Raw genomic sequence first — 9,274 nt, 5'->3', positions numbered from 1 at the left:
ATCTTCCTCTCTAAATTTTGCATCCCTATGTGAAAGGTCAATGTCATCAAAAGAAAGTTTGTGGAAAAGGCATTTTTTCAACCATATGAGTAATAAAGTTTATTAGCATACTCCAAAAGAGATAAATCCACATGTTTTCTAACACAGCATTGGAAAGAAGAGCATTTCAAAGAGTAAAGGTTTGCACCTATCTTAGTAAACCAACCCTTGTAAATTCAGTCTCATCCATGACCTGAGGCCCACCTTTTGAGATCTTCAGAAATTAGCCTGTGCTTTTTAATTAAGACATAAAATAAGACTGGCCACCTTACTAATGCCAATAACTAAATAAACATGTTCCAACCCTATATAAATATAACATTCAAGTTAATTTTGGCCATATATTAATACAAATATAATTTAAAAGCAGCCTACAATTCATTACATCTCAGAAATGCCAGTGCAGTTCATAGTAGGGAGATTAAATGGTGAATGAGATGAATATGGGGGTAGATTTTATTCTGTAAAGCAAATGTAAATAACGTAGATTGAAGGGGTTATTAAAAGACAATACAGCCACACAGAATATGAATATGCACATTTCAGGCAGCTTTGTTTATAGGACAGCATGAATTCAATTGATATTTTGATGAATATTCATTTATTTTCAGTATAAATAGGCTGGTCGGCCACTTGTTTATTATTGGGCATGTTTGTTATATAATTATTGATGCAATTAATTGCAGAACTCCTACCGAAAGACACAAGGTAAGAATAATCCATAAAACATTATTACCCTGTTTCCTTGCGTAGGAGGGTTTTTAACGCTGTCAGACCCAGAAATATTATCTTAAAATTGTTCAGAGTTATTGCTTTTATTATTTTAGTTTAGGAAGAAAGACCAGAAAGGAACGTGGTGAGAGCTCTAATATTAGCTGATATGGAGTTCAACCATTGATCATACAGACTGTTGGCAGCTGAGAGAGGCCCGGGCAGTCTTGTCTTGGGTATAAAACAGTAATAAATGAGTAATGAGCTACAGTACTAGGGGTCTGTAAAGTTTTGAAAGAAATGCCAATAACTACAGTCCCTTTGGGTTAGAATTTTAGTTAGACAAAGAGCTTGGGGATAGTGGGCATCCAGACTTGTCACTTTCAATTGCAAAATCAAATATACAACCAGAAACAAACATGTAGATGCTATGTCCCAATATGCCTGGCACAGACCTTTATATGATGTACATCAATATTTTGAATCACTTGAAACGAACATTCCCAAAGGGCCATATCAGTGTCTACTGCAGATCAACCAATGGCACGTGTCTATGCACCCAGTACAGTGGGGATATGATGGACCTGGATGGATCTTGGATAAGAAATGGAAGAAAACGTAGTAGCCATATCCCTTTGCACAATCCAGAAGGCAAATAAGAGAATATTTTTATTTAAAGAGAGAGATGTAATTCAAAGTTAAATGAATGAGGAAGCTCATTACATATACAGTCTATAGAAGTCTATAGAAGGGTACGGGGGGGGGGTAACTGAAATAAAAGAATAAGTGTAACACAACCAGTTATAAAAGAAGACAGAAGGGCTAAGGTTTAGGTACAAATGCTGGCATTCTACTGGGGGGGTGCAATATTGCATCTCTTAGAGCACCAATTGCTTAGCACTGTCCTTTCTAACTGTCTGCACCCTTTTGCCAGTTTCAACTTTGTTGGCACATTTGCTGCACGGCACAGAATGCCACTCATGAGAGCACAAGGGATAACCGCCTTGAGCAGGAGGGAAGTACATTGCCTTAAATGCACCTCAGGCACTCCTACCTGTACCCCACAAATGATGCACAAGAATGAACAGTGCATGTGGACCCCCTGGACTGCCTATTTGCCTCCCTTCAAACGGTGGAAGCAAGTGGCACCTGCCCTTGATTTTATGGCAGATGCAAATATTTCCAGAGATCTGTTTCTGGATTTTTGCGCTTCTTCCATTTCTTCCATTTTCTAATGGAGCCTCAAAGAGAAGAAACAACATTTCTGTATAGATCAAGGGACTTGGTGGACATTCTACATGCTGATTGGTTGAATTGTGTTACTAGATTGATTTAAATGTGAAACTCGTTTACATTTTCACTTTAGATTAGTAGATTATGGGGATGGCACTGTGATCTGTGAGGCCTATGGCAACTGATCATGTTGAATGGTCGGCCAGGGAGCTTTCCATTTAAAATTTGCAGTGAGAGATGGTGCCATATATTGTAGCATATATATTTAACCTGTGCTATTCTGTAGGATGGAAAAATGCCAGGTCTACAAAAACAATGCTGTGCATTAAACAATATATTTATAGGCATTCAAAATCAAATTTTTTTTCTAGATTACAGATTCTTAGTGGATGAGTTTTTCTGGAAATCTGTTATAATCAAATAAAGGTGAAAACAGCAATAACAACAAAAACCTGTGTTTCTCTCTTATGTTTTATTTAAACTCATTATTAATAGGGGTTATGGAGCTCTCCTGAGCCGAGCGCGTGTCTGGCTTGTCACCGTGGTGAGCTGGTGGTACATATGTATATTTGGTCAGTTACTAAGCAACCAACAGATATTGGGACATAGTGACAGACAGTGAAAGTCAAGTAGTGACTCATCATGTTAAAAAAAAACCCTAAAAGCTTCCAAACCTTATGTCATGATGTAGACGAGGGGGGCCCTACAGGCGAAATCGGTCAGGGATGGTTACTGTTCAAACAAGTAAATCGATTTTCGTTATCACAATTTTACGAGCCAAGAATGAAAATCTTTATATATTATTTTTTTTTTTGCTTATTAGAAATGATAGATAACATTTATCTGGGCAATAGCATTAGCATTTTCCATAGTCCTGAAAAAATATCTGCTGTTTAAAGGAAGTAGGGACACTGTGTCTTGTAGGACTACATAGAAGCCTCAGAAGTGTTCCTCGCATGGCTGGGAAGGTGCAAGGTCCACTTACGTTGAGCTATAAACAGTAAATGAGACCCACCGTGACAGTAGGAGTAAAAGTGACAGGCACTAACCCAGTGATTCCCAATCAGTGGCTTGCGAGCATGTTGCTCATCAACACCCTGGATGTTGCTCTCAGTAGCCTCAAAGCAGGAGCTTCATTTTGAATTCTTGGCTTGGAGGCAAGTTTTGGTGCATAAAAAACAGTTGTACTGTCAAAAAGAGTCTCTTGTAGACTATCAGTCCACATAGGGGCTATCAAATAGCCAATCACAGCCCTTATTTGAAATTTTTTTCATGCTTGGGTTGCTCCCTAACTATTTTTTATATTTGAATGCGCTCATGGGTAAAAAAGGTTGGTGACCTCTGCACTTACCTGTCCAGCTGATTGACCAATGGACCAAATCCATGTATATCACACAAGTGGCCATACCCATGCATCAACTTCAATGTGTCCTCCAGATTCACGGGAGGAGGGGGTAATTCTTCCACTGTACAGAACACTGATAAGGCCTCATCTAGAATATGCCGTACAGTTTTGGTCTCCAGCACACAAACAGGACATTATTGTATTAGAGAGGATACAGAGAAGGGCAACTTAGCTGGTAAAAGATATGGAAAATCTTAGCTATGAGGAAAGACTGGCCAAATTGGGGATGTTCACGCTGGAGAAGAGGTGCTTAAGGGGAGATATGATAACTATGCATAAATATATAAGGAGATCATATAATAATCTCTCTAATGCTTTATTTACCAGTAGGTCTTTCCAGCTGACACGGGGTCACCCATTCTTCCGAAATATTTGGAAGGGGTTTGTTACAGTGAGAGCTGTGAAGATGTGGAATTCTCTTCCTGAATCAGTGGTATAGGCTGATAAATTAGATAGCTTTAAGAAGGGGTTGGATGGTGTTTAGCAAGTGAGGGAATACAGGGTTATGGAAGATAGCTCATAGTATAAGTTGATCCAGGGACTGGTCCCATTACTATATTGGAGAGGCTTCAAATGGGTTTTTTTTGCCTTCCTCTGGATCAACAAGTAGTTAGGCAGTTTATATATATAGTTAAAAGGTTGAACTTGACAGACGTGTGTCTTTTTCAACCTAACTTATTATGTTACTATGTAAATCAGCCTAAACTACCCCAACAAATGTGGGTCTGTATGTTTTCCCGGTAACATTTGAGATGTTAGGAAGTGTGACCTGCAGAATTTGTCCCTTACAGTAACTAATGCCTGAAGGTTTACTAACCTGTCATGGAAATAAGGTTGTGTATGGTCTGAGATATTTCACTGAGAGTCTCCATGTCTCTTCTATACCCTTCTATACGTGCACTAAATACAGTCATTAAGATAAACAAGCAGAAATAAAAATGTGTTGACAAAGACTGGCTCTTACATGTACAAAAGACAGAGGAGTTTAGTGAGCCTCTGTATTTAGTGTCTCTATGCCTACTCAGCACTTTCCTGAACAAGATAACGGGCGCCTCCGACCCTGGGTAATTTCCTAAACACTATCGTTAGATCTCCTCGCTGGAGTTGTGTAGAACAGAAAGTATTGTCACAGGTTGTATCAAAAGAACCTTTCCTGTTTGCCATTAGGCTGAAGATTCCGTTCTCACTCCCCCCCCAGTTCTTGGCACTGAGTCTGTAACAAGTCAATAGTGGAGCTATTCCTGGAGAATTATTGCATAGTCGTCAATTTTTATTTGTTGCTTCCATATAAAAATATATTAACTGCACTGCTAGTTCTGACTACATCCACCTCTGAATTAATTTTCTCCTTTAGCCAAGAATCCAAAAAGTGACCTGATACTGTTGCATGCTACTTGTAAGTAACAGTAAATGCAGAGGGCTCTCACCAGAGACGTAAATAGAAGGTTTATAGGCCCTGACACAATGTTTGTGGGCTCCCTCATGCCAGAAACTTGTTGCAGCAGTGCAGTGGGACTTACAAGTCTAATGATCGACCAATTAAATGAGAGGTTCACCTTTTAACTATTGATGGTGACAATTTCAAGCAACATTTCAACTGGTCTTCATTATTTATTTTTTTATTGTTTTTGAATTGCTTTTATTCTTCTTCTGACTCTTTCCAGATTTTAAAGGGGGGGGGTCACTGACCCCATCTAAAAGAAATGCTACACAATTAGGGGGTCAGTTATCAAAATATGAATTTATCTGAAAATGTCAGACCAAACTTGAATCCATGATTTGATTTAATTTAATATTAAAAAAAGTATGATTTAATCAGTTTGTGGAAAAACTCAATAAAATTTAGTCCGAATTGTATGATTTTTTCAGATTTTTTTCCAGAATCTTTCAATAAGATTTTATAGTAACAAAACTCGAAATTTCCAAGATTTGGACTTTAATAAATAACCCCCTTATTGTTATTGCTACTTCCACTTTCTATTCAGGCCTCTCCTATTCATATTCCAGCCTCTTATTCATATCAGTGCATGTTTGCTAGGGGATTTTAGACCCTAGCAACCAGATGGCAGAAATCGCAGTGGAGAGCTGCTGAATAAGAAGCTAAATAACTCAAAAACCACAAATAATAAAAAATTAAGATCAACTGCAAATTGTGTCAGAATATCCCTCTTTACATCATACTAAAAGTTAATGCAAAGGTGAATAACACCTTTGGGGAGGGGAATTGCACCCCTGTTATGCTACAGATTTTCCCAATATAATCAACTAAATACGGTATTTATACCCTATTTCTTTACCTTGTGGTATATACAGCACATTTGCCTGGAGGTTATTTTTAAAAATCTAAAAATCTGGGTCAGTATTGAGGGCCCGTGTCCTCGTAGCTCTGTTTTCTGCTTATTTATTTACTGAGAAACCTCCTTTCTTTGTGTTTCCAGATTATTCTCCTTTTTCCCAATGGAAGCCAACTTATTATAGGAATCTTGTTTCAGCCGGGCCGGCTCAAACTTCTGCATTAATCTGACATTTAGTGACAATGAGAAAGTGCGTCCCTTTCGTTGTGGAAATATGAAACGCGGGAGATTTTGTCTGTTTTACCGAATGGAATTTGAATGAATGAGATCACTATAGTTTACTATAGGCTTTGAATTTCTTTTTATTAAATTCATTTTATTTCTCTTGTCGGGTTAGTAGCGTTTGTGCCAGTCAAAATGTTTCCCTGCTGAATCTGGAAATATAACTTATAATGAACAATATGAACCTATTTGTACCACTCCCAAGAAATGACAGGGTTTTAGGACAAAAGGAGCACAATGAATAAGCCAAACAATCATAGCTTGTACATATACTTCATGGCGTTATGCCTTGTTGTCATGGCTGCACCCCATGGTCATGGTTATAGTGATGAGCAAATTTTTTTCGTAAGTTTTCCTGCGAAGATGAAGTCCAAAAGGGGGAAAAAAATTGTCGAACATCAAAAATTTGTCACACTCCAAAAAAAAATTTTCATCGCCCATAGACTTCAATGCATTTCGGGGAATTTTTGCAGTTCTGCAAATTTAAATTGGTCAGATTCGCCCATGAAGCATCGGAACAAAGGGGTCGTAGGTTCCACTCCAGCAGGGATTACAGTTTGTGTTTCTCCAGTTTTCTCACACACTCCTTTTTAAAGGACAAGGAAAGGGTTGGTGCACTTGGGGGTATTGATTTACCGGTGAGTACGAAGGAGCGATCTTCTCCTGGCGCCAACTTTCTTCAAATTTCTGCGCAGTTGAACGAGGGAAGCCGGAAAAGCGAAGCGATCCCTGGTGCTCACTGGTATAACCCCTGACCAGTGCAGTTTTCTGCTGATAGGAGCTTCGGCCTGGGGTTTCAGGTACCCAATCACTTGGGGGTGCCTAACATTTGGCACCCCGAAGTGCACCAAGCCTTTCCTTCTCCTTAAAAGGGGTTGCTCACCTTTAAATTAACTGTTAGTATGATGTAGAGAGGGATATTCTGAGACAATTTGCATTGGTTTTCATCTTTTATTATTTGTGGTTTTTGAGTAATTTCTCTTTTTAATTCACTTTCAGCAATATGGTTGCTAGGGTCCAAATTACACTAGAAACTATGCATTGATTAGAATAAGAGTCTGGAATTTCAATAGGAGAGGCCTGAATAGAGAGATGAGGAATAAAAAGTAGCAATAACAATACATTTGAAGCCTTACAGAGCATTTGTTTTTAGATGGGGTCAGTGACCCCTTATCTGAAAGCTGGAAAGAGTCAGAAGAAGAAAGCAAATAATTCAAAAACTATAAAATAATGAAGTAAGTAAGAATTAGCCAATCTATAACATACTAAAAGTTAACTTAAAGGTGAACCAGCCCTTTAAATGGTCCGCATTGTGTGTGATTGCAGTAGAGACTTTGACTGTAAGCTCCACTGAGGCAGAGACTAATGTAAAATCTCTGCAAAGTGCACTATACATGTATGGAACCTATTATACAAAATGTTTATGAATAAGGGATCTTTCCATAATTTGGATTTTCAAACCTTAAAAATACATTTAATTTTAATTAAACCCAATAGGCTGGTTTTGCCTCCAATACGGAGGGATCAAGTACAAGCTACTGTTTTATTATTACAGAAAAAAAGGAAGTAATTTTGAAAAATAGGAATTATTTTTATGAAAATATGATGTTGTCAAGACAGGTTAGAAGGAAAAGACAAGGCCATTTTGTTATACGTAGGGCAAATGTCAATATTATTTTCAAGCACAGAGAATGGGTCACCAGCCTTGTCAACATTAACATATTTTTAATTTCATTGAGGCTTGTTTTCCCAGAGGGATTCATTATTCTAGTGTTATTGGCCATTGATGTGTTGCTATGATTCCGAGGAGCTTTGGCATTTTTATTTTTTTAATACAATGTAAATTACAGAATCAATATATTGTTCACTCTCCGTTAAAAGTAAAGGTTGGAATGTGAATATAGTCACAGCCATATGAGCAAATGAATTAAACAGATTTATTTCAGAAGCCAGTGCTCATGGGAAGGCATTCAACAATACATTCCTCCTGACCTTCCCTTAAATTCTGGCCGAGTCAATGGGGGGATCCTATAGGCATCATACATGCCCCTCTAAACTCTCCTCATGTCCCAGGGGCAGGTGCTGAAGTGCCAACCTATAGCACAAGGTTTGAACCAAGTCCAGAACCCACCAGAAAACATGTAGCTGTTCTTTCTTCCTCATTATCTTTTCTGGATTCCAAACTTGAGGATGAAGGGAGTGTAGGGACAATCTGAAGACACAGGACCATCAATCCCAGTAAAACATGTGAAAGTGCAGTTTCCCACCACCAAGTTACTGCTCAGTAACATTCATTAGACATCAGGCAATAGAAAGCCAACCTGTTATCACCACCTATTGTTTTTATTCACTCTAAGCTATATATAACTCTGCCCTCTCCTAATTGAGAACTGGCGGGGAGCATCGGTAACTAGCCAACAGGGAACAGATGGGCAGGTAGTGGGGGGGGGAAGTGGTTATGCATAGCACCCCTCTTACGCCTTTTTTTGGCAGGGGGGCCCAGCGGCACATTGTTAAGCTGTTGACCCGCACCCAACAATAACCCGCAATGGTTGGCCAAAGTTTGCCCCAAGTAGTGGTCAACCAGTGCGTCACAGCAGGTTTCAGGTCGCCAGGCGTGAACAAACCCTAAAGCTGGGCATAAACGCAAAGATCCGATCGTACGAACCATCGTACGAATCATTGTACGATCGGACTTTCCCATCTCCCGACCTGCCACTAACCATTCAGATCAAATAAAGTACAAAAGAACAGATCAGCCGATGTTCTGTCCCTGACAGCAATCGTACAAAAGTTATGTCCAACCAAAGCTGGTGACAGTCTCCCTCTGAAAATCGTACGATCGGCAATACATGCAGAGATATTACCCACAGCCGGCAGAAATCTTTTAACCTGTCCGATCGACCAAACGACCGATCTGTGCCGGGACTCTCCACACACGGTCCGAAAATCGTACGAATCCTCGTATGATCAGATCTTTGCGTCTATGGCCAGCTTTAAGCTGTTCCACTTCCTAGTGCAATTTCTTGGGCAGAGAGCACCTGTACTGGCTTTTCAGCCTGGGTAAACACAGCAGTGAACGGGTAGTGAAGGTTAGACGGAGCTCACCCTTTCGTGTAGCGTGTCGGCCGCAGCTCTCGCGATAATCCGGCAACTCCAAGCCGGAATCTGTAAAACCATTACCCACTGCCTGTTATCACTTATGGAGCATGAATAAAGCCGTTTTTTCAAAGAATATGTGTAGCGATTCCTGATGTGGAGAATGGGCCAGCGCTGAACGGCGATACACAGAGATTGGGTAAACACAGCC

This window comes from Xenopus laevis, chromosome 5S (assembly GCF_017654675.1).
Source record: "Xenopus laevis strain J_2021 chromosome 5S, Xenopus_laevis_v10.1, whole genome shotgun sequence".
NCBI lineage: Eukaryota > Metazoa > Chordata > Amphibia > Anura > Pipidae > Xenopus > Xenopus laevis.
The sequence above is the reverse complement of the archived record's forward strand: the minus strand, read 5'-3'. Positions refer to the sequence as shown.